The 26,227-nt window shown below is 49.6% G+C and overlaps 1 protein-coding gene across 4 annotated transcripts in view; it reads left to right on the top strand.

Moving 5' to 3' along the window:
- LOC128874835 (max dimerization protein 1-like) overlaps positions 1-26,227 on the top strand; it is a 172,415-nt gene that overhangs the window by 129,342 nt on the left and 16,846 nt on the right. The gene's annotated exons all lie outside the window — the stretch shown is intronic.

The following is a 26,227-nucleotide window of genomic DNA, read 5'->3' as shown; positions in this document are numbered from 1 at the left end:
CGTTTCTAACGCGGGATCCTTCCTTTGCAGATAGAATCCTCGATAACTTGCTTTCAGGGTACCCGTTCAATCCCTATTTATTTTCATTTAATTTACCGAATAGTAATGAAATTGTAACCTTGTCTAACTTTTTACGTTCACCCCCCTCGTGTTAATTAAATAGTTTCGATCGTTATTTATTATTCGATCGATGTGGTTAAATAAGGCCGCGAATTTGTGATTCAAGAAGGATCGGGAACCTCTGGTACTGCTTTCACTCGGTTGCCTGGGGGAGAAATAAAAATTTACGATATCGGATGTTACACTTTTCCGTGCATTTTGAGGCGAAGGATCCCTTCTCGAAACAGCGGCTGTCGGTTGTCCGACCTCTTTAGTATCGCCTTACACAACCACCCTGGAAAAAGGAAGGCGGCTGGAGAGCCCCTCGTGGGATTTTAAAATGCTGGAATAGTTTCTCCTTACCAGTTTCCCAACTTCAACTTTCGATCTCTCTCTCTCTTTCTCTCTCGCACGCGCATAAACCCTCCTTCCCTCGGATAAGAACAGCAAGGAATACGTCGTTCTGCCCACCTGTGTATTCTCCGCTTCTAGAGTAACAGACACAGACGTTCCGAGCAACGTGCTTCGCTTGACGATATGATAATCGTCATAGACTGTACAGTTGCTCTCTGGCGCGTTGGCTGTCCCTTCGTATTAACGTTATCGTTTTCCTCGGAAATATTCAGGACATTTCGCTCGTCTTAGTTATCGCAGCTACTTAGAGCTCGACGCTGAGCGAGGTTCTCGGAAAAATTGCTGGCGCGAGTAAGAAGGGAAGAAATTTTCACTGAACCGCATATATACGCTTCCAAAGTACTGAAAGACCCTATATACACGAACCACATCGCATATATACGTTCGAAGTGAAAACGATGCCGCGGAGTCTCTCAAAAGTATCGTCATGAAATTTTCATGGCGTATTTTCGATTTCTCGAGACTGCTTTCTAATCCTAAACGGGCACGAGGCGCGTTTCACTGGCGCATTAAAGACGTGGAAAAGCCTAATCGTCGCTATACGGAGCGGGGCCTCCGTTCGTCGATCGTCGAGCGCGAAACTTTTACGAGCATAATCGCGGAATTAGAGAACGGGCTGGGGCGCAATTATGGCCGCGTTTCCGCGACTGTCTACCACGGAACGGGACGTTTCGGTTTTCGCTCGGTTTTCATCGCTGACACCCAACGAACGAGCGAGTTTTACGACTTGGCCTTTTATCGCGGGCTGCGCGCCCGACATTTATCGTTATTAATCCGAACCAGACTTATTACTCGTTACTCCGCGGACGCCTCGTCACAGCTGTCCTTGGTAACGAAGATATTCGTGGCTTTCTTCGCTCGCCCTTAATTCGCGATCCGTTCGCCAGACAGGCCACCATCGTCTCTCATTTGCATACCTTCGGCTGCCTTGGATGTTACAACGTTGTATTTCAAAGTGACGAGAATCTCGTATCTTAATCGCGCGTGGACATGTATATTCGTATTTTGTTAATTGTGTGCTTTTGTAAGTCGAATATGTATATTTCCAATATATTGTTTTCATCTGGAGCTCGTCTATATGCATCCCTTGTAAATTGTCTATTGTTATACATCGCATATACACGTTTCCACTAAATTGTTTTCATCTAAACCTCGTATATATACGATTTTTTTTAACGAGTCCCAGAGAGAATCACGTACTATTTCGTGGGCAAAATTGCCCTGCCGTTTTCTCTGCTCTTTTACCTGACGAAGCGAGCTTGCGATAGGGTTATCCCCGTGCGTGCTTAAAATATTCAAGTTCCAGCGGTGTGATCCATTGGGCTCTCCGTGTTCCGACTCGTGCTCGGGTCACGTTTCGCTGGAAAGACGCGTGACAGATTTTTGGATCGCCGAGATAATACTTTTTCCAAGCTCCCGGAGTGTACTAAAAATAAATCCACTCCGCGCGATTTTTTCCCGAGCTTTCGTAGTACTTTGTCGTTTTCGTTCTTAATTAATTTTCACAGAATACTCGCGAATGTACGTTTATCGACACGCCTCGTGTGTAATTTCGCAACGATAATTTACGCGTCGACCGATGGAAAAGATAATTTCGTAAAAATTCGATCAAGACGCGTGTATACGTCTGTATATACGTGTTTGTACGGAGACGTAGATGTACGTTTGCAACGAAGACGCGTTAATCTGGGTCAAGAAGAATTTCCACATCGATCCGTTTGAGCCCTAAATATCGTTTTCGCGTAACCGCGTCGAAAGAAGTCCCGCGGCGCGATCGATCGATCGCTTCAACTTGGTCACCGTTCGATGAACAAAAGCTAATGGCTTCGGTGTTGACGTAGGCAACGACGTTTAATGGATCGTGTAGAGCTTTGCAATGAAAACAACTGTCCAATAAAAGAGACGAGGAGCGGGGAAGCCGTGAGCGAGGGAGAGACTAGTCGCGCCGCATAGTAGAGGGCCCGGCGTAAAGCGCGGTAAATGGAATTCCTGTTACTATGTAACGACGCGTCCGGCTCCGAGGGGTGGAACGCTTCTCTGATTCCGTGCGCTACTTAACGCCCTCTTTAAATAATATTTCACGGTAACCTCGTTGCCGTTTAAACGCCCTTTAAATCCTGCTCCCAGCCGCCGTCCTAACTCGTCGTTCCTGTTTCGATTCAAGTTCGTTAACCCTTTTCGTTCGAAACCGCGTAAACCCGAAGCTCAAACATTATCCTCGAACGTTATTTATCTTCTGTTCTAATTAAACGAATACGATGATATCCGAAGACCGTATATATACGTTTCTTTAGATGAACCATTATATCTCGTGCACGTATATATGCGGTTTCCAGATGTACGATTATATTCAACGCCTGTACGTATATGATTTACGGATGTACGATTATTTTTAATGCCCGTATATATACGGCCTTGTAGAGGCCCTTCTGTACGTTCTACGCACGTTCGAAACTAAAATTAACGTACATCGCGACCTCAAGACTCGTTTCGTAACGAACAGCAGCTGATATAGAATAAAATCGAAGCCAGAGGAAGCGAACGCGTATCCCGGAGTTCGCGTAAAAACAGCAATTTCTAAATTGCCGCCCCGCCGAACGCGAGTTCACGACGTATTCCATTAATTGCACTCAGCTCAAGTAAGCTCCAACGAAAACAACGGAGCCGTGTTTCCCTGAGTAATGGCCCCGACATTCGGCGTTCAAAGCTATCTCCACCCCGTGCTCGGCTAGCGGGGCCGTTCAGAAATTCGTTTCCGAGCCCCGAGATTTCAAGGAGAATTGACGGTGCGTAGGAGTAAGAGAAAGTAGACTCTCTTCGCGAGCCGCGTGATGCGAATATCCCTTTGTGGGGGAGCGAAGTTCCACGTCTTCCTCGTTTCTGGCGCGCAACGGTTTCTTCGATGCGTCCCTCGATCCGACTCCGAACCCCAACCCCGGACCCTCCGCCGCGCCTCGTGTTCCCCTTGTTACTCGTTTTCTTTATCTTTTTTCTTCTTCTTCTTCTTCCACTTCTTTTTTTCTTTTTTTTTTTCTTTCTTTCTTTTTCGTAACCTTTTCATCTGCTTCCGCGAGAGTGCATCTCGCCGCCCTGTGTGGTTATTGCGATCCGAATAAATGACTGCCAGGGTGGCTCTTTGTGGCCCCCGGGGAAAGCTCGCCGCGAAGGTTACGGGATTCGAGCGCGGCGCGAATTTGTCTCGCCTCGTCAAAGGAAGAATTCCGTGGCGAAATCGACGATTTCGATGGTTTCTCGATCGACAGTCGCGCTGGATTTATCGCGCGAAAAGATTGGACAGGAGAAACCCGATGTGCGATTTGCTTCTTCTGTTGCTTCCTATTTTTTCTCAAATATCGAAAGTAGACTTTATTCGACGGGAAATGTGAATTATCTTGCAGAAAATGAGGGATGATTGAAGGAAAACGTATATATTCGCGCTCCCCGTGGCCTCCCCTCTGCCAACGGCCGTATATATACGTCGTCTGTTCCTCGAACTATCGGCTACTAGCTTACACAGACATTCACGCCCGCAGAATTCCCTTTTTCGCCAAAGTGCATCACCCCCCCCCCCCTCCTCCTCCTCCTCCTCCTCCTCCCCCCCCCCACGTTAAAGAATCGAAGACGCAGGCGGCTGTGTCGAAATTAACCCGCGTCCAATTCCTGGTTGGTCAGGATATTTGTCGAGCCGGCCAGATCGATGTAATTAATCCGGGATAATTAACGATAAAGCACGCTACGGGCCTGCGGGGAATATTGCCGTGTATTCCCGAGCACGCAACCGGCTGCGTGATCCCGCGTGCTGGAGGTTTTAATCACCGAGGACGGAGCGTCGCCGTTGGCGGGAGGAGGACGGATACCAGAACCCCGATGGGGTTGGAAAAGACGGCGAAGAGGACACACCGCCATTTTCGTAATTACGCGCGAACGACGCGCGCTGGATATTAATCGAAAACGCCGCGATAGAGAGCCGGCCGCAACGGGATAGATAGCCTGGTCAGCTCGTGCACGCGTTCGGACGCATCAACTGTTCGATCGGCCGACGTTAGGTATGAAAAAGCTTAGAGGGGGGGAGGTGGACGAATGATACGGAGGTACGTTAAATAAATGGTGGGGTGGTCTTAGCCCTTTTCCTGAAAACAACGTATATATTCGGTAATGTGTGGGAAATCCGTTTGTCATTCCGTAGTCTCGCATATATATGCGGCCGGACAAAGTGGTCATTTGTTTGCTAAAATCGTATATATACGGCCTCTCGCTTCGTACATCTCCACTATGGGAAAATAGCCTGACATTTCTCGGCTCTATCCAGCTTCTATTTTTAATAAATCACTTCAATCGAGCCCACGAAGAAAAACACGAAGAAAGGCTATTTTTATAGGTTGGCAAGCAACAAGAAAGGCACATGTTTATTATACTTATGTAAAAGACGCGGTTTGGCTTCGCTATTATTAAGCCCAACCCACACATGACACTGTAAATGCAGTATGTGTGAGGAAAAAAATAAGAAAAAAAATGTACATAATGTCAACCCTTTGACTACAGCACGCTTGGAATTAAAAGCGTTTACGACGCGGGGGACGAGACAGTTACTATTTCTCGTTGGGTTATGAAATATTCTCGTCGCCTACGTAGCGACGCAAATAACGTTCCTTTATGTTTTCCTTCGTAAACTCTACTGAAGTCGTTTGTTGCAAAAATTTACTTAATAAGCAGAGTAACGCGCGTGGGTGTACACAGGCGTTGTCTGTGTTTGATCGTACAGCCATTGGACGTATATATACGCCGTGTACATAACACTATACCAGAGGAACGTATATATATACGCTCTGTATATTGCACCTGCAGTACAAATACGATTTGTTTAAACGACCATTTTTCTAGGGGTGCATATGCGAACCTTTCCTGTTGATTATTTTTACAAGACGTACGAATACGTTCCGCGTAGTCAAAGGTATAATAATAGCAGTATAACAAAGCAGTAACAAAGAGAAGGAAAAAAAGAAAGTTGCGGATATTGAAGATTACAATGCGCATGTATACGCTACTCGTAGTCAAAGGTTTAATAATAGCTGTATAATGAAACAGCCGCGAAGGGAAGAGAAAGAGTGAACTGTGGATATTGAAGTTTCATGAACTGACATGGAAGAGGGATATTTGGTTAAAATAAAGATAAATGGTAGGGGATAAAAGTTTCGGCCGTTTATTTAAAGCAAGAAAGAACAGAGACCGAACGAATAAAGTAAGGAATAGTCTGTAAACGGCAAGAAAGAAAACCGAGCAATATAATGGAGTAAAAAGCAACGATATGCTACGCGCGTTTATCTTTTACCAGTTTCCAGTAATCATTCTTTGTTTGAAACGAATAAGAAAAGGTACATCCGATCACCTCATTTATTTCAAGACAGATTGGCTTAGGTTAGGTACTCGAAACCTGACGGACGTATATATTCGCTCTGTGTATACCGTTATCCACCTGAATAGATACATTTGAGCCGCTGTTGCATAGACACCCGACGCTCGAAGAAATCTTGCTGGTTTCAATTTCCCTTGATTCCGCGAGAGAACGGAGGGTGAAAAAGGAAGATGACCGATCGCGATCCGCGATGCTCGCGACAAACGCGATCGACAAATTACGACGATAACGACGTTCTTCCGTTTCCCATTTATATTCGACCAGGCGCGCTCCTTTCTGATTTCCGACGGTTCACCCTTCGCTCGACACGCGTCGAGAAACAGAACAGCCCTCTCCTTTTCTCCCTTATTTCTTCTTTTCTCCGGAGAAAGGGATGGTCGTGGTATAACGAGAGCGCGAAAGCACAGCGCGACGATATATCTTGGATCTGGAAAACGGCCGCTTGTCTCCGTTTCTCCACCTACGTGGCCACCCGTGGGGGTTTGGGGGTGGAGAAGGGTTGGTTGCTCGCTCTATCGACGGGGCACCGGGGGGGCCGGGGGGGGCGGGGGGGGGGGGGCCGGGGCGGTTTCGTTGCGTCGATTTATCGTTTAATAAAAGGTGATGCATGGCCTCCGATGCGGCGTTTTTATTTTCCACTAGCGCCGACCGACCGCGAGCTACCACTCCCTTTAATCTTCGATACTCTTGTCGTTCAACGCTCGTTAAATAGAATTTTCTCGATATCGCCCCTTTTCCGTGTTGGCGGAGGCTCGTCGCGGCGGGAATGATTGCGAATGCTACGGTTATCGACGTTGAACTCGTCCGGGCCGAGAATTTTTCACGCGTCTCTGTGCCACTGGAATCAATTCCCAGCGGTATAATTGTAGTTTTTGTGTTCGCGGCGAGGATATCGCACGGGAACTCGGTGAAAATAAGTTTGGGTGCATCGACGTACACGCGCGGGCTTCGTATACGCTCGTGAACGGGGCAAGACGTAGATATACGCTCGGGGCGTTCCCTGGCGGACGCATATATGCGTCTCCTCGAATACCCCGCAAATAAGTACTCGAGGATTCGAAAACTATACGAACAAGTAGTTTCTCGCTCAAATACTCGAGTCCTCGAATACTAAACACCTCGACGATACGATACGTCCTATAATTCAATTTTTTCTAAGCCCGTATTTCTTCCCTATAATTTATTTTCGTGGCGTACCGTAATACTCACGTGTTCCACGTTCGGTCGCAGCATTCGAGTTCCCATCAAATATTCAAGGCAGCCCTAATCAGGGACCGGGTAGCGATGGTATCATAGCACCGTGTCTCTTTACCGATAAGGGACTCGGCGTCGACAACGCGTTACACGACAGGTCGACATATTCGCGTGTCTTGACGACGAGTGATGGACGAACAGACGCGATGTGCAAAAGGGGTTGACGATGAGGCGGGGTGGTGGGTTGAATAGCGAAGCACAGAATCGACATTTCGGCGCTTCGAGTCGCCACGACCGACGTCGTCACGCGGAAAAGAGAGAACAACATGCACGGCGGGTGTTGCGGGCGGACGGAAGGGGGTACGTCGAAGGGGTAGGGTGAAGTGGAAGGCATACGCGGAAGAGGCGGCGGAGAGGGCGAGCGAAAGGAATTACTATGGTCGATGTCGGACAGTACGAGACAGAGGCGGGAAGAAGAACCCCTAAAGAGACGCAAAGGCAGCCCCGAAGAGAGGGGCACGGACGGGGGAGAAGCTCTTTGACAAGTCAAACATGCGCTAACGCCCTCGTAAGATAGTCACTTTCAACATGGCCGACGAGCGCAGACCCTTTCTGACCCTCGCCAAAGGAGAACAGCCTCGGGGGGACAGTCGTCGGGGCAAACGAAATATTTGATTCATTCTCGCGTTGTTCGGCCTCGATTTTCGTTTAATTGGGTTCTTCGGAATCCATTGCGCCCCTCTGATATATCCACACCGCGCCTGATTCGCGCTGACGAAATTTTTCAGCGGAATTTCGATTATTTTTGGTCGAGCGAAGATGAGATCAAAGAACGTATCGCTTACTTATTATGGTAACCCGTTGCAAACTCGAGCGTCTTTCTTTGCACTCGGACCGACTTTTTCATTCTTGATATATTCGGCTATATTCGACTTTCTTGCAATTCTATTCCTTTTTTTGTGCGTTCTTCGTAAATGAGAATAACAAATAAACAGAGGACGGTGTTCCGTTAACCGTGACAGTTCTTGTTTCGACGAGCAGAGATTGCAGAACGCCTTTGTGCGAAGCTTCGTAAATGTCAGAGGTAGGAACATAACGAATGGTCTCGTAATTCGCAGTACGTTTTAACGCGTAATCATTCACAAACACGCCGCAAGCGTTCTTTGTGACGTAAGCCAGCGGGTAATAACGTCGAGGGGCTGTCCTCCATAGCGACTCGACGATGCGTGGCGTCGTTTAATTGGATTTGTAAAGGATTATTAAAAGGCTTATCCTTCGTAGACGGTCTGTTGTTGACTCGTCCGCGGCGCTCTGCGTTACGGTTGCACGCAACGTGAATCATTTAGCGAGTCCCGGGCCGCGGGCCGTTTCGAATTCGATAACGAAAAAGAGCATCCGTAATCGTGAACTTTGCGCGGCGAGAATAGATTAGAAAGCGTTCGATCAGCGACGGTAAGCAAAATAATTCAAAAGTAAATCCATTGGATTTTTTAAGCGGAGCCTTAAGTTTACGATCGAGCGAGACATTTACAAGAAGAACTACCTCTGACCTTTAGCGATAGGATAGGTAGTACACATAGTAGGGCGTGTATCGAATGTAAGAAGTAAGAATGTAGTCACAGATTTTTTAGCGATTTTTCGACGAAGAAAACTCAAGTGGACGTATATATACGTCTGTATATGTCACGAGGCGTGTATATACGACTGTTGTATATGCCTGTTCTATAGGTCGTATATATCCGTAATTAATAGTTGCTCAAACTTAACCATAATACCCTAACCTCGAACCAATTCCGAACCCTCGTTCCTACACCACTGTTCTTTACAAAAATAAATTCGATGAATCCACTGGAACGTACACCGGTATATGTACGGCCGTCGTTCGGCAGAGGGCGCATATATACGACGGACGTGATCGCGAGCGGCAGTTATTAGGCGGGCTCCCGACGAAATGTCAAGCTCTCGAGCAATTACGCTCGATTCATTAAGCCGCGGCGGCGGTTCATTGCTTCCAAGTTTTGCCGCGAAACGGTTGCGCGACCGCCGCTAATGACGTTCCCCCGGCAACCGGCTGGCTTCCCAGCCTCGTCCCAAGGAAACGATCTTACCTCTCATCCGCTTCTTCGCCCGACCTCTTCAAACAATGGCGATGCAATTTTTACGAGGAGACGGTCCAGCCTCGCCCGCGGGGCGAAACGAGAAAAGAGACGACCCTGCGCGGCCGTCCGTCGACAGAGAATGAGGGTGGCGAATGGGGTGGGATGGGGTGAGGTTTGTAAGGGGGTGGGGAGGAGGCTGAAAGGAGAGGGTTGGAGCACTTTGATCGTTTAGAAAAATTGCAGTTTGCCAAACAAAACCCGGTTCTGAGGGGTGTACCGACGACCAGTGGAGGGAAAGGAGAGACTACGGGAGCCGCGCAGCACGACGTGAAGTGGAAAACCGGCGAAAAGTTCGTTAATTACAGGAGTTTTCGACGGTGGACGTACCTCGTGAGGTCGATATTCTTCTTCCTGCCGCGCTCCCGCACCCTTCTCCTCCTTTTTCCAAGCCTCCGCCACCGCCTCCTCCTGCTCCTTCGTTTCCGCGTCGTACCCCTTTTCGTAACTCGACTAACGACTCGAAATCTCTTTAGGCGCGGGGCCCTCGTGGCTTTCGCGACGGGCCTGCACGTTAACTCGAGCTTTAAGCCGGATTACTCGGGCTTAAACCGTTCGCTCGCTCGCTTACTCGCCCGCACGTTGCCCGCTCACGCTCGTGCAAACATCGAACGGCTGAGTGGCTTTTTGACCGGACGCCTCGCCTCACGGTTCGACTTATGCGCCTCCTCGTCACGCACGAGCCCACCAAATTCTCGAATTACCCACGAATACGGCCGTACTTCGGTTTAGAGTGCCGAACTAATCGACGAGGCTCGGCTGGAAGGGTCGTGGTTGCGCAAATATGCCGATGACGTATATGTACGATTGTCGTGATGTAAGGAGACGTGTATACACGTAGATGCTACCGAAAGGTTTTTCGAAACTTATCCGAAGATCATCAGTTATCGTCAAATCCAACAATCTCGTTGATCTTGCAGCATCCTCCCCAAAAAGATCACTCGGTCCAGTTACGTTTCACTTTGAACATAGAAAGAATGACCTCCGATAAGACTTCCATTAGCGTCACTCCACGCACGAGTGTTAAAAAGCGCTCGTAGACTCACGCGAGAAAGAATCGCCGAGCGTAAGCGTCGCAATTCATCAAGCCAGCGAGTGGCGATCTCGCGTAATCGTAATTGTTTGCCCCTAATCGCGGTCGTACGTCTTCGTGGCGTGTTGCTATTACATTCGGCGTGCTCCCCTGACAAATTACACCGTTCCCCTCCCCGGAATGCATCTTCGGGGAACGTGTACCGAGCGCGAAATGAAGGATTGCCGGCTGTCTTCTTAGAATTAGCGCCGCACGCCTGGCGAACACGAGAGACACGAAACGCGCGGGGATTCCCCGATTCGACTCTATCCTGTCGCGTCGCGAGGACGTTCGTTCTCGGGTGTTTTCTTACCGGCGAAGTCCACGCGACAAACACCATCCGGGAACGGACCCTTGGTTACAGGAGGCGGAGGCACGGATATGGATAGATCGATAGAGCGACCAGGAAGAAACGAGCAATTTTCGTTTCGTCGTCGCCCGTGGCAAAAATCATCCCAGTGACCGGATGCACCGGTTACTGGCGAAGACCTGGCAGGAAGCGGTCGATTATTGGACGCGTATACTCTCCTAGATACGCATCTCTCGCAACAATGTCGAAACGGGACGGTTCGGTTGGACGACGGGCACGTTTAATAACCGCCCGTTCAGGAAATTACGATCCCGCCCCCCCCCCCCCCCCGCGCGCGCGCGCTCTACCGGTAGCATGTCCAGGGAATCCCCAGGGGACCGCTAGCAACTTTTCTGACGGACGGATCGGGCGAACTGCGAGTACGTTGTACGTGTTCCTGACACGGCGTTAACGGTACCGAGCTTCCCGTCTTGCACGTACGCGGCGTGTAATTTCCCACGGAGATTATAAATACGCGGGGGAGGCATGTCGGCGAAGGCGCCGCGACAGCTGCTACGTAAAAGTTAGATCGCTATCTGTGAGCGTGAGCGGCGTGAAAAACACCGCGGAAAACCGAGCAACGCTGGCGAAACTGGGAATAGCGGCGACCGGCGCGTAAACCACCGGGAACTGGCTCGATTTGGAATTGGAGCGCCGTGGCTTGGCTCGGGAGCGTCGGTGGCACGGGGTGGAAGATGACGTCCGACGCGGACTTGGGGTTGACGGGGTGGATTTCAAAGATAACGCGGAGCTGGATAGCCCGGAGGCGTTGGAGTCGGTTAGGTGTACGGAATGGCTTGGGGTATGACAGGGTTGAGGTGGATCGATGACGGTTTAGGAGCTGGGGGTCTGTTTAGGGGAAAGTGTCGGATTAGAGAGGGGGACCTGTAGACTCCATCGCGTGTCTATTAAAAGTTACGATCGTTTTCTTGATGTTTTCATCGTTTCCTCGAGGAAGAGCTCTGGAAACGTATATATACGTTTAGACCAGTAACGTGTACACATTGTTAATTCAGAGAAATGTCTTCGGTAGAGGGTAAGAATACTTATGGGACTGGCACTATATGCGTTTCACAATTTGTTCGATCATCTGCTTTGGTCAAGACAAGTCTTGTATCAGCATTTACATGCTAACCTTATTGCATATTCTACACTTGATTCGAGTCGTCCTTCTCATTAGTTCCTTCGCCGCCGTTATCACTGTGAACGGAATCACTCACCGCATAGGTGGCCACAGGCACTCAGTGGCCCTGCCATAGGTGCTAGGTCCATTAGTGCCTGCGCAATGAACGCTTATAAGCGTTACACGCTCACGGACACCCGAGCGCGTGCAGAAATCCTCAACAGTATCGCCTACGCCAACAATTTCGACGCGCGTAATCCTCACTTAACCCTTCGACACCCGTGAACGCATATATACGTTCCCCTCGAGACCACCAGCACGGACTACGAACGGATATATACGTTACTCCATCTTTTCGATTTTCCACTTGCTTTGGTCACAAGTATCAACCTATGAGGCGAATACATTCAACGCTCAAAAGGCTTAGCATCGCAACAGTCCCCTCGGAATCCTCCTCAGGTCCACAGTTGATAATCCTCCGGATCAGGGAATCCCACGTGCTTTGGACACAATTGTTAGCGTCCATAAGGTGAGTGCTCTCAACACTCGAAGCGTTAACACATCGCAATAGCCTCCTCAGGATCCCTGAACTCGGTCCGCAGTTGATAATCCTCCGGATCAGGGAATCTCCCATGGAATCCCCCGCGTTGTTTGTCTTGCAGATCAGAGAAAAAGCGACGGCGTCCACGTATCAGGCGCGAATTGAAATTCGAGACACGAGAGGTTTCCATTCTTTCGCGCTTATCCCTCGATGCGTTCCTTTCGCAACCGGCCCGCCGTCCCACCTCGAGGGCCCCGCGTCTGTTTCGTACGCTTAAACAACGACGGATGCGAGGGCCAGGAATACTATTTGTCAACACTCGTGCGTTTATACTCGGAGCCCGTGGACATCGGCGGTAAATCATGCCAGCGTGCCGAGGATCTATTGGCCGGGACGTGGGCTGCGGCGCGCTTACGCCAAACAGGACCAAACCAACGCCGCGCGCGACGCCGTGGAGGATGCACATGCGAGCATGTGTACCTGGTACACGGTAGGCGAACGAACAACTATTGACCAGTCACGGAGTTGCCATAACTAACCGTAATGGTCGGCTCGTTTCGGGTCCTCCTACACCCTCTCCCGTTCTCTCCTCTCCTCGTGTCTCGTCTTCTCCCTCCGTGTTTGTCCATCCCTCGTTCGCCCAGGGGGCGCTCTCCCCGCGTCTCTCGTTCCTCTTCTTCGCTGTCTCTGACGTCACGTCTCCACTCGTGATAGGCGAGAGGTTCCTGGGAGAGCAGGCTGCCTCGGAAATTAAAATCGGTATCCCCAAATCCGGACGGCGTTAGGGTTGTTAGGCGATTTCGCGAGCTGGACGCTGGGGACGTGGGTTCGCGGCGTGGAGGACCGTAGATGAGAGATTTGGGGAAGAAATTAGAATCGGGGTTACTCGACTAGCTGGACGAACTGCGGACGCGGATTCGTGACGCTGAGGGCCGTAGAGGCTCTTGGAAAAGAGATTCAGGGGGAAGATTGAGTGATTTCTAATCGTTTTACTACGTAGGACGTATATGTACGATGACGTATATAGTCCCAGGACGTATATGTACGACCATGTATACAGTTGTATATAGTTTGTGCCATATTTATACGGTGTCGGAAGGAGGGTACCGTAGAACGAATTCCGAGGTAGAAATTGGAACCACGGGGACGTAGGGAACAGAAAGCATGCCGGAAATTCTGGTTACGCCTGACGTTTTAAACGAAACGACGGGACTGAAAGTTAGTCACCTTTTTTGTGTCGGGTATATCGTGCCGTACGACTGTACAGGTACGTATCGCGCGGACTTTTGAGTCAGCTCGAATAAACTGAGGATTAATTACCACAATCCCGGGGAACATTATCGTTATCTACGGTCACCCACCCACGGGCCTCCGCGAGCCGTATCTTTACGATAAATAGTATAACGCGGCGAGCACGCAACAGGGCCACGTCACAGTGTTTATTATCATCTGATAACGGCTTGATTAATCATGAGAGTGGAAGAAAAGAAACGTACCGAAAAAAAAAAGGAAACACGGAATAAAGGAAAAGAGAAAAAGTAAGGCGAACACACCGTTCCGGTTTCGTATGGACGCTGTAACGGGTGTCGCGTTTTTATTGGGTGGTTGCACGTGAAATATCGGCTAGAATGTTTTAACGACGATTTCGCTACCGCGCTTGGATAAAAGAGGAACGTGGATGAGAGAACGTGGATAAGTGAGAACGTTGATCTGGCTTATCGACTGCCTCCGAAGAGGGTAACAGCCGACAAGGACATATCGTTATTATGACGTCATACTGTCAGACGACCCTACAGAAGGGGGTGATTAGGCCGGGAGCTGTTGCGGCGAGCGAAGAACACGACAAGGAGATCGCAGGGAGGAGGCGGAACGGCAGACAGAGAATGCACGATGTACAGTAGCCATGACACCGGCTGGGTACCATGGTTTGAAGATGAGGGGGGTGCACACCAGCTCTGCGACCATCTCTTTCCGCCCCTGAGCCAAGGGTATTTTTCCATAATCAATAACATGCCTCTATTCTCGTCACACCGAGCGAGCCGGCTCTGCCCTCGCCCGCGCTCCTTCACCCTCTCGCCCTCTCGACATCGCCAACCTGTCCAGGTGACAGTGGCGCTCAACCGCCTCCGAAACCTCTCCAGGTGGTCTCGCGAAAATCACGAAAATACACGTCGACTCGTATTAAAAAAATCTTCATTGATATTCCATGATCCTTGAAAATCATTTTTCTCACTCCCTCCTGAATAGTTCCGAGTAATATTTTCGAGAAATTCGAGGCGAAATTGTTTCGTCAGTCTTCGTTCAGATTCCAGGTTTCGACTTCACTCTGAAATCGTTCCGACCCGTTGCGACAATTTAAACTCGGGAGTTCCAACGTTCGCGTTTCCTCCGTTTCTTTTATTTTTCTCCTTTGTATAATTCGTAGACAACGAGAGATCGTCGGACGTAACGATAGACGCGTCCCTTTTTTTTACGAACAAATAAATAATAACTTTTCCGAATTCGTTCGTTTCGTCCAGTCACGGAATAATCGCGAGGAGAGCCGCCTCTCGTTTTCCACGTCGCGTCGGAAAACACGACGCACGTGCACGTTTATCGATCGTCGTGAAAAACGCGATGGCCGTTTGAGAGCCCCTGGTGAAAGCGGCGGTTTAAGGGTGGCACGAGTGGCGGGTGAAAGAGTTCATTAAAACCAGCACCGTGTGCACCCCCGCTTGGTCCCCGACCCCACCAATTCGTCGGTGCCACCGACGATCCACCCTTTCGTCCTCTTACGGGGCTGGCTGTGGGGGTGGGGAAGGGGTGGACGTCGTGCAAAAAATACCCGAAACATTCGACGCTTCCGTCGACACTGGTCTGCACCGACGTAGGAGACGAGATCGAAATTCGCGTTCCCAGAGGCTGCGGTGCAACGAAATTAGAGCCGGGGACATTCTGCTCGACTTTTTCTCTGTCCGAATACTCGGACACTTCGGTGGCCCGAATGTTCGTGGAATATAACTCGAACGGTACTCGAGTGTTCGTATGTTTCAACATTCAAACACTTGCGACAATACTTGATTATTTGTGTGTTATTCGAGGTGTATATTTATGGAATTATATAAGTGGAGGATGTATGTGATAAATCTAATCTATCTATATTTATCTGTATTTAACTGGCTGTGCAACTATCGAATAAACGTAATTCGACATCTGTATACGTACGCAGATATTGAATTATATATTTAAATACAAATAGCGAACATATGTTATATTATAACATAATATACATAACAATTTTCATAAGAGATGCACGATTCTGATATACAATTCGGCGTATAATACCCGTCTTTATTCGCTCGTACGATAATCTATCGCTCGAATAACCGTGCATAATAAAATAACGGAGGGCACGACGAATATAACGCGTTTTATGCTGAAAAATGGAATCCCATAATGACGTTCCACCGGTCATTTTAATTCCACCCACTCCGGAACGCTCCGAGCCCCCGAAGTATAAATCCAAATTAGATCCACTACACCAAATCAAGCAGATTACCACGGATAAATTCTCTCGAAGCACCGATCGTTAAAAGGTCCTTGCTTAGCAGAATTTAAAACTTCTCTTTTACCGGACTCCTTGGTCCCGTCGCTATGCTATTATCGTATTAAAGGCCCTCTTCATTAAAGAGACAAGGAGGAGCTAAGGTAATATTCTTAGACCACGGTATTTTCTTAAACCATCCGAGCAGCTCCGTTTCTCGAGAACAGGTTACCTTCGCAGCTTGCCTTTGTGTCGCAAATAAAACTCCTTGGTTTGTGCCATTCAACCACCCCGATGACACTTCACGTCTCGATAGATTCCCACGATAGCAACAGGAACTTTTCGAAAGAGTTTTGTGCATGTACTGCTCGCAAATAAGAAGAACGAACCTGATGACAACACTGGAATACATTTTATTAGTCGTACAGTGGCAAGTTTAAAAATCGTCAGGTGCATTCTTTTCGCTCGCAAACGGTACTTAGCCACTTTCGCGTAATTCAACATCACAGGTGCTCCTATACTAACCTAATTTTTCCTTTCTGTTTCAGGTAAGTCGCGTGACCTCAACGTAGACGAATTGACAAGATCGTTCCCAAAGAAATTTCTCATCACAGGTATTTACAATTACTCGTTGTTAACAGAGAGGAACATTTTCGATTCGTACTTGAAATGGGAACTTAACACCGCGAGCACTTCTGCTGCTACTCACCAGACCACCCCCCCACCCGTGTCGTTAAATCTGAACCGAATTTCCTAAACGAAACGACGCTACCTTATTAAATCCACCCTCGAGGCGTGGAACAAGTGTTTCCTGCCGGAGAAATGATCGTTCGCGGAAGATCCTTAAAATAGAATTAAAAGGTTGCGTGCGGCGTTGTTTAATCGACTGCACCCTCCGTCGGTGTTCGTCGACCCTTTCGGGGTCGGCTGACAGTTTTGACGTCATAACGCACCTCCCTCTCGCGTTCCGCACATCGGTAAATCAGACTGCCTTTTTCACCGGCCAGGAAAACACCCCTTGACCCTCTATCTCTCACCGTTCCGCGCATATACACGCCTGCTGAACGTCGATATTCGTAGGGACCGTATATGTACGACTTGGGGATGTAGATATTCACAGAGACCGAATATATTCGTCTTCGAGATATGTTTATGAAAAACGTGTATGTACGTCCATATATGTTCTAGCCATCCCACACACTTGTAATAATAATACTTTTCAACGCAAATACTTAAAGTAGGCAAGGATGGGACACATTAGTTGGATGAGGTAAAATCAATTCTCTGATCTCACCTAACCATGCCCTACTACTACGAAACTCCTGTAATACAAGAGTCCATGGGATTCGGTTCACACACACACGTCCAGCGAGCAGAGATTTCAAGCGTGCCCAAAGACGAACGGCGAACAGAACACGCACAAGAATCAGCGCGCAAAAGCACTGGCCATTTCGAGGAACCCGGGCGAGTCAACACGCGAACGATTCCCAGAAGTCGCGGAAAGGGTCACGGGCGCTCCCGATGACAACACGGGCGACTTTCTCTCTCCAATGAACGGGGGCTGGAATTTATTAGCCGGCTACAATGGCCGGGCAAATTGTTCGACGCGTCTCGGCCCGCTAGGAAGTCACGGAAAGCGCAATTTACCCTTTAGAAACGGCTAGTCAAGTCGTCGAAACTCCCGCGCGACCATTGTAATTATTATTCCCCGTCTCGCTGGCGGCGCCACCGTCGCGGCATTCCCCGCACGAAAATCCAAGTCCAATTCAGGACTCCCCCTTGATAAGATCCGACCGGTCGAGAGACTGCTCCAATTTTCGAGCTCGTTATTATGCGCTGCAGTGTCGAACAGAAGGTCGACATCCCAATCCCAGAGCCGGCGAGGGAGGTGGGGGGGCTTCGGGTGCGTCGCGGACAGGGTTAAATCTGTTTCTGAAAGCCCTGGAAACGGCGTACTCCGTATCCCGATGTCGCCTACTCTCGGAATTCTCTTGTCTGGTAATACGCGCGGCTTGTTCCCGTGGAACTGGTAGGGGACGGTGGATACCGAGGGAGGCGGACGGAAGACGAGTCAACCCTTAATCTTCATTAAGCGCCCCGTAACTGTTCGCGGCTACCAGGGCGATAATTCTTCGGCGATTCTCTCGCGACGAATGGCAATCTCGACGGGTCAAAAAATAGGGATTTCTGGATTGGGGCATCGGCTCTCAACTGGGGAGGGATAGGGGATCTAACATTGTGTATAATCTCGGAATTCAGAGGATAGAATAGAGGGATCAGCGTGTCCCTTTTAGACCAGTGTCATTGAGTTATGTAAACGACTGTGACCTAAGGAAGAGGGGTATTTAGACCCTTTAAAAATTGAGGTAAGATGTTAACCAATATACGTTTTATAGAAGTGTTTGTATGACGAGGATGAGGGTTGAAAGTCAGACTCGGAGGATGAAGGAACGGTTTCTTTCTGTTGGTTCACAGGCCTCTCAAAGACCCCTTTGCTTTGCCTTTCCTTTCATAACTGATCGTTCGTGCCCTCCTACGCTACATCTGAGGCCTAAGGAGGGACCATGTTCGGGTTGAAAAGAAGCCTGATCAAACCTACGATATGCCTGAACCCTGGACAGATGATTCCCATCGTGCAAAGTCTACGTGCAACTGATATTGTTGCGTGTAACGGATTCAGCCAATAACGAAACCTCGTGCGAGAAAAGAGTATCGCCGTTACGCGACAGCCAATGGATCTAGCTCGCCAACTTCCGAGCAACGAACTATACGCGAACGTCGAAGCTTGACGTTCTCCGTCTAGTATTATTGGTACCCACCGGTTCTCTCGGCGTTCTCTGGTCTTGATCCCGGCGAGGTGAAAACGACGGAAGACCCAATACCGTAGACGCCCAGGCGTTCGAGCAAAAGGAACGGAGAAAATCCTACCGCAGGACAAAAGAAGTTAGAAGGATGGGCGGGATGGAGGGGGGAGGAGGCAAGTCGGTCCTTTGGCTCGTGACTTCGAGAAGCGTTTACCGACATCTCGGAGACCCAACAGAGACCCCTTTCTTCTTATCGTCGCTCTTCCCTCTCTTTCTTCCTCTCTCCCTCTCTCATCTCTGGTCGTTTTTTACCCTATCGCTGGCTCCCTCCTTCTCTCGCCGGTTAACAATGGTGAAACGGGAAGCTTCCCAGAATGCAGCAGGGGGCTGAGTGCTCATTGCTGGAAGACACTTTCGGTGGAGTGATGCTGCGTGGGAAGCACGGACGGAGAAGAAGTCGCGGGACGGGGGAGCGGGGTTAGGTTGGAAGAGGAGATGCACGTTTCGTCGAACAATGTGCTTTTCGCGGCTGCAAAAAAGGAGCGCGGCGGGGCGAGGAGGAGGAGGGGTCGGGGTGTGGGGGGGGGGGGGGGTGAGCCGGCGAACGACGAGGCGCGGAGGCGTGCAAGCGAGATGGAAAGGAACAACGAGAAAAATGAGGGCAACGAGAGAGCGATGAAAAAGAAGGGGAGACGAGGAGCGAGGACGAACCAGGGAAGCGGCAAGAGTCACCGAAAAGGAAGCACGGAGACGCCGGGCGTCGCGACGGCAGTTTCCACCATGAAGTAAAAAAGCCGCCTCCGAGCCCTCCCCCCCCCCGTCAACTGGTCCTCCTGCGTTCCCACCTCCCCTTTCGGACTCCCTTTCCTCGACATTTGCCTATTTGTCTAGTAGAGAGACTTTCCCTTCTTCGTTGAGGGTTTTTTTTTTCTTTCCTCTCCCTTCTCGGGGATCCCCCCACCCCACACACTCCAGCTCGGCGAGCATTTCCTTCCTCGCCACTCTTTCTATTTCAACTTTCTCTACGTCGCCCTGCCCTCCCCATCGCCCGCCCGTGGCCGCCCGACCGTGGCGCCGCGTTTCGCGAAGAATCATTAGGGACAGCATTAGTACACATACATCGCGGAGCACGAAAAGGGAGACGTCCTCGTTAACTATCGCGCTGCGAATAAAAGAAGGGAATCCCCCGGTCCGCCTCCAGCTTCGTTGCATCGTTGTACACCCCCCCCCCCCGTCCCCCTCCCCTCCCCTCCCCTCCCCACCCCTCACCCGTCCCTTGGTCCTCGGTATACTCGTCCTCGCCGTGGATCGTTACGTCGCTCGAAAAAGCGGTCTAATGGATGCAGCGGTTCCGATAATACCCTCGACGAATTAATTCGCCGTCGTCGATCTCTCGTCAGTGGCTCGCGTTTTACGGGCGGCGTCGCCGTCGCCGCCGCGACGCTGTTTGTCGCCGCCTGGGATTCCCCGCGACCGTACCGACGCGTCCTCGATAGAAACGAACCGACTTAATGCCCGAATCGCCGGCCCGCGGACGCGTTCCTCGACGATGCCTCGTTTACAGGGGAGTCGTGTCAACTAATGGAATTGAAGAGGATCGACGGACGATCGACGCCCCCCCCCCCCCCCCCCCCCCCCCCGCCCCCCGCGGGGGGTGCCCCGGGGGTTGCTCTGACCCTTTGTATTTTCTTTGGTTCTTGGGTCTTTCGTCGCCCCCCCCCCCCCCCCCCCCCAACTGCCGCGACGTCGAGGACGCAGACCATGTGGTGTCTGTTCTTTACCTTGGAGGAAGGGGGGGGGGGTGTGCTACAACTTTACAAATAAAGCGAATCGGTTGAACGATAGGTCCGAGTTCCCCCGGTGCGGTTTTTCTCGACGGCAAGCGGCGTCCTCGCGTTCCTCGCAGCGATAGATCCGTAGAAGAAAGGTAAAAATAAGTCCGACGCACTGTCACACTGAAAGTGCACCAGATACACGACGCGTACACGTGTATCTTTCTCGAGGGGGGTACAATCAGTGACATTCGCGCGTCGCGCGTTCCAGTCATGCCCAGACGTACGAACGAGAACGAGGTCAATTGACCGTGGCTGGTGGCCGCACACAGAGAAAACCGTGCTGGACGTGTTCGCGCGCGACACGTACCCACCCACGCGCGCCGTCCAATACACCATCGTTCCCAAAGAACGAGCACGACGCTACCCGTGGACAAATACGACCAACGGTTGCCAACGAAATCGCGAACACGCGAAAACAATAAACCTTATTGATCGAAGAACGTCGTCCGTTGTCCTCCGGCTCGTTCCTCAAGATAAATTCTCCTCGGGGGTATAGCGAACCGTTTCCACCATCCCCCCCTCCCCCCCTGTGCCCCTTTCCAGTCGCCCAAGCATTCGGCGCTTTACGAGACGAAAATTCCCGAAGTCGCTTAACAGTTAGCCAACTTTCGCCCCCGAAGTTACGCGCATTTATATTCTATTCTTCCGAGATTTCTGGCCGAGAAGAGGCGAATAAAGTGCGAAACGACTGCGCTCGCTTCGCTGCCGGGAACGGAATTGTTTCAACAATTATCGGTTCCCGTTGGCGGTCGACCGACGATGAAATCTCCCAAGGAAATGTTTTCGAAACGATTCTCAGGAGAACGGAACCTCTGGACCACGTCTGTTTATCGTAACGACGTTTGACGAAATACAATATAATTCCTCGCGTAAAATTGAATCGAAAATGCAGTATACAATTTTTACGTAGGAGACTTTGTTGTTGAGATAAACGATGTTGAAGATGTATAGGGGCACGATGACGCGATGACCGTAACTCGCCATTACTACTTCTACCGAGTACAAATTTTGTGCCTGTAAAAGCTCGTGCTTCGTCACAAAAATTTGAATATCAACGCCGCATAATTTCCATTCGAAACGATATCAATTTAATAAAGGGAATAGATTCGCGAGAATCCCTCCGGTGGAATATTAAATTACCGGTAATAAATATAGACGAAACAGTATGTTTCCAAGATTAACGTCGCTGCAAACCACCGCTGACGCTCGGATCGGCCGTGAATCTGGCCGGGAAATACCTCGTCCTCGTTAATTCATCCGAACGGAGAGGGTTCGAACGGGATGTTGCATTAAAAACAGAAAAATCGCGAGAGAGAATCTATAGCGTTACATTAATTAGTCAGCGAGGCGTGGTATAGAGAGCCCATTATTTGATATCGATTCCCCGAACACAATCGCGGCTGACAATAATTAAAATTGCAGCATAGTAATTCCGATGATTAAGGGCCACGAGGCGCGCAATTAACGCCGGACCCGTGCCCGAAAACGAGATAAATAACGCGGGCAATATAAATTTCGGGGGGATCACTTCTGTCCACGGCGCTGGAGGCGATAAATTCGATTGAAATCGTCACGTAGCCCTGCCGAAAGCCGAGCGGGTTACGTTTTCGCGACCCTTGTTATTTCGCTTCGACCCCCGAAGATGTTTCGCGATTCCTTCGTCCTCGGAAATCGATATACCGCGATAGACTTGACGTTCGAAAATGAGATGAAAACGCGAAACGGAATCTTTCCAAACGGTTTCGCGTATCACAAGGCGCGAGAACCGTGTTAGATTTTAGCGAAAAAGGGAGGAGGGAGAAATGGAAAAACAAAAATTGATTTCTCCCTCGGCACAGCTTCGCGCACTCGAACCCGTCGAGCTCGTAATTACATCTGCCTGACGCGAATGCACGAACGCGCGCTCCACGTACCCCTGGAATTCGTCCACGGAATTTATCCGTCGTTTATCGCCGGTCACCCGGTATATTAAACGACGATACCGCCGTTTTTCACGCGCTAACGTTTTCGTCGCGCCACGATGATCTCGTCGACGATAACTTCTGCAATCAAAATCTCGATTGCGCCCTCTCCGCCAAACCCCCTATTCCCCCCCCCCCCTTCCTCTTCGTTATCCGTTTCAACGCCGCATAGTGGACGGATTAGTTCGAAGTGAACGAAAACAGGAAAAAAAAAAAACAGTCCAATTTTCGCCTCGTGTCGTAAGAGGATGGAAGTTCGCGTAGTAATAAATTGTTTATCTAAGATGTGTTCGATTACTTTCAATTCTAAATTTCGATTATTCTCGACTATCTTCGTCGCGAAGGAGCAGGGGAACGCGTAGTACGAAACGAGTTCGGCAGATGTTCGCGAGCGTCTTTTGACTTTCGAGGGGCCGCCGCGAGGAAAGCGAGTCGAAAACAACGGATACGGTTATGGCGGAAACGTACGGGGGTAGACGGGCTGACAGAATCCAGGGAGGGAGAATCCACGGTTTGCCAGGTACACTTACGCTGGTCTCGCTGTCATTAATTAATCTCGCGTGATAAATGCTAAGTCGTCTGCCAACTTCGAAGATGTTAACGCTCGGCGTGGCCCAGCTGCGTGCCGCGATTGAATCAGGAACAGGCGAACGCTGAGACACCGGTGGCAGATGTTGCTGCATAAATTTCTGTTAATCCTTCGTGGCAGGGACCGAGTCGTTTGTTTCTGCGACGAAAGATCGATCGTTGCGCCGGCCGTGCGAAAATCGATTAAACGCCGCGGGCAACTTGCACGGCCATCGACGTGCCTCGATCCATTAGCCCTTCGCGACGCTTCACCTCTTGAGCCACGAATTTTAAATGGATCTCTATTTCGCTTCAATTGAATATGGCGAAGCAATCTTTCCGAATGGATTTTTATGTACAAACACGCTATCTTGGTTCGATATTGTGTCAGGAGATGTAATAGAGTCTCTGTCAAAGTTTAGACGGTGCTAAGTATCCTTACGTTTTATTCGTAAGTGGTGTTGCGGTCATGAGTGATGATGATTTCAATATAAAAGCAAATGTGTATTTGTGTGTCAATATCCCTCGAGAGGTTACCCACACCCATCCCAGAGGGGACGAATTTTCGTTACAACGAAAACCAAGATCGATCTCCGCGAGGAAACTAGAATTTCACGGTTGCCCCCCTAGCCCCCCTGCAGAATGTTCTTCGACCAGCCAGCGAATATACTGGCCCGGTTAAAAGAGTTTCGAAACTCATTATCGCAAATCGAGGCGAATCGTAGAAGAAACCGAGTTTCCGTGACCCCGTAAATACCTCGCTCTTTTTCCCTATTTTCACCCCCTTCCTCGCCGCTCCCCGTTTTGTTTGTTTTTATCCTTTTATTTGTTTCGCGTCCGGGAATCGTCCGGCGGCCCTTTTCCCAGGGCGATACGTACGTTTTCGATGGACTTCCCAGCAGTCGACAGAGCCAAGGCGCCACGGAAATAAATTGAATCATGCGGAAAGTAGAATTACAAACACATCCACGCGGCGTACCCTTCGTTCCCGTTGCGCTCGTGGTGGTAGTTTCGCGAGAAGATCGAGAGAGGGAAAGAGAGAAGATGGAGGATCGGGATATGGGCAGAGGGAGGGGAGGGGGTCCTCGGTGAGAGACCTCGAGTCTTCCAACTTGGACCTCCCCGGGTATTATCTATCTCGGAAGTTCACCCTCTTCCTACTCCCCTCGCCGTTCCCTCTACCCCCACGGTTGCGGCTGCTCAATTGACGATGACGAAGACGACAACGACGAGGAGGACGGTCACGCTAATCGCACCCGGCTGGAGATTGGCTTTTAGCACAGAGTTCGGCCAACTTGTATCGCCAGGAAATCGCACGGAGCCCCCGTTCCCGTTGAATTTACGAGCCGGCTCGTTCCCTCTGTATTTATGTGAACGAGACCCCGTCGCGAACAGTCGGAATTCTTTCTTGGATTTTAGTTTTCGGACGAGGCACCACTTTCCTTCCCCTCGGCCGGCTCGTATAATTGTGGTAATACCGTGGAAAATAAATTTTAAAGTGTGTGGAAAATACGGTTAATATTATTGTTTGAAAGTACGCTCTTTCGGGGGGCTGTTACTGCTCATCGGAGTATCGCCAACCGATTGGCGAGGTTACTCTGACGGAAATGAGCCCAAACACGATATCATTCGGGCTATTTTGGATTCCACTATCTTTGATCAATGTTGAAAATTTTGGAAATGTTGAAAATTTTGGAAATGTTGAAAATTTTGGAAATGTTGAAAGTTTGAGCGTGTGAAAGTAGCCCGGATGGGACCGTGTTTGGACACGTTTTTCTCGGGAGATCCTCATCGATCCAATGATAATCCTCTTGTGATAACTTAATGAACGGTACAATTATTTTTATTCTACGTTTTCATGAATAAGTCCTTTGAAAATAAAATTCCAGTACTCGTAACCGTTTTCAGCGTGATTAAGCGCTATCGAAGCTATTCGCTACCCAACAGCGCCACTTTGCGACGCCAATAGAAATTTCGCTGTAAATTGCCGGTAATATTCAATTTATTCCCCGCATGGTTTTATCGCGAAACTTCAGTCGTTGCGGGTAAGTCCGTAGCGAACTGTTCCGCGGTCAGGTTTCCGGTTAATCACTTCCTCTGATCGCAACCGTGTTCAATATAAATCCTTGCACCAAACCGCTTGTGCACGACGACGGGCCATTATTAGCGGTCAATCGACGGAATTGGCCGGCAAGGTCAACCATCAGTTTGCGTCCTCAGCGCTTGCTTCGTTCACGTGTTCCCCTCTTTGCTAAAACTTCCACGCTCGATACAAAGAACTTCGTGTTACACCATTTCCATAATGGAGTACCTAACAAAACGGGCGAGTCGAACCTTCGTAAGCGATGGGTGCAAACCGAAACCAGGTGAAACGAGTGGAGGAAATTGGATACTGGAAAATACTTGGAAATTGGATAATCCTCGGTACACTTTGTGGACATTGGAACCGATCAAGAATGAAAATTCAAATTTTTATTATTTTCCTTATACCTTCTCGAAAGTGTTGGTGAGTGTATCGGTGAGGCTTTTTTCATCGAAATGAGTCCAAACACGACAACATTTACTCGCTCGAATTTTCAAAATTTTCAAGATTGATAAAAGATAGCGTAATCAAAATAGTCCAAATTTGGTCGTGTTTGGACTAATTTTCATCGGGAGAACCTCCTCGCTCCAGTAACAGTACTCCCCCTTCTAAAAATTGAACTTTCTCTCCTTGATGTAATTGGGCCTCACCAAGCAAACGAAACCACTGATACGCGCGACACCGGTCGAATGACGAAGACTAAAATTCGATCAGATATCCCGGACACGATGGATCGCGATGGGGAAACCGGGGAAAAAAGTCTTAAATGGGCGGACAATTGTCAGGAAACAGAACGAACAAAAATGGCGAGCGGAGCCCGTAAGAAGAGGCGATTCGAAGACACGTCGGACAAACCGGCGGAAAAGAGAGTCGAGGAATTGGGGACACGGACGTCCACGTGAAAAAGCGTGACAGAAATCAAGAGCGAAATCAGAGGAAGTGTCATGAACAAGGGTGCCGAAAATCGTGGAAGAAGGGTAAGCTCGAGTGGAGGACGAGAGAGAGAGAGAGAGAGAGAGAGAGAGAGAGAGAGAGAGAGAGAGAGCGAGAGAGAGAGAGAGAGAGAGAGAGAGAGAGAGAGAGAGAGAGAGAG

This window comes from Hylaeus volcanicus, chromosome 4 (genome assembly GCF_026283585.1).
Source record: "Hylaeus volcanicus isolate JK05 chromosome 4, UHH_iyHylVolc1.0_haploid, whole genome shotgun sequence".
NCBI lineage: Eukaryota > Metazoa > Arthropoda > Insecta > Hymenoptera > Colletidae > Hylaeus > Hylaeus volcanicus.
Note: the sequence above shows the minus strand (reverse complement) of the source record. Positions and strands in the feature narration are given on the sequence as shown.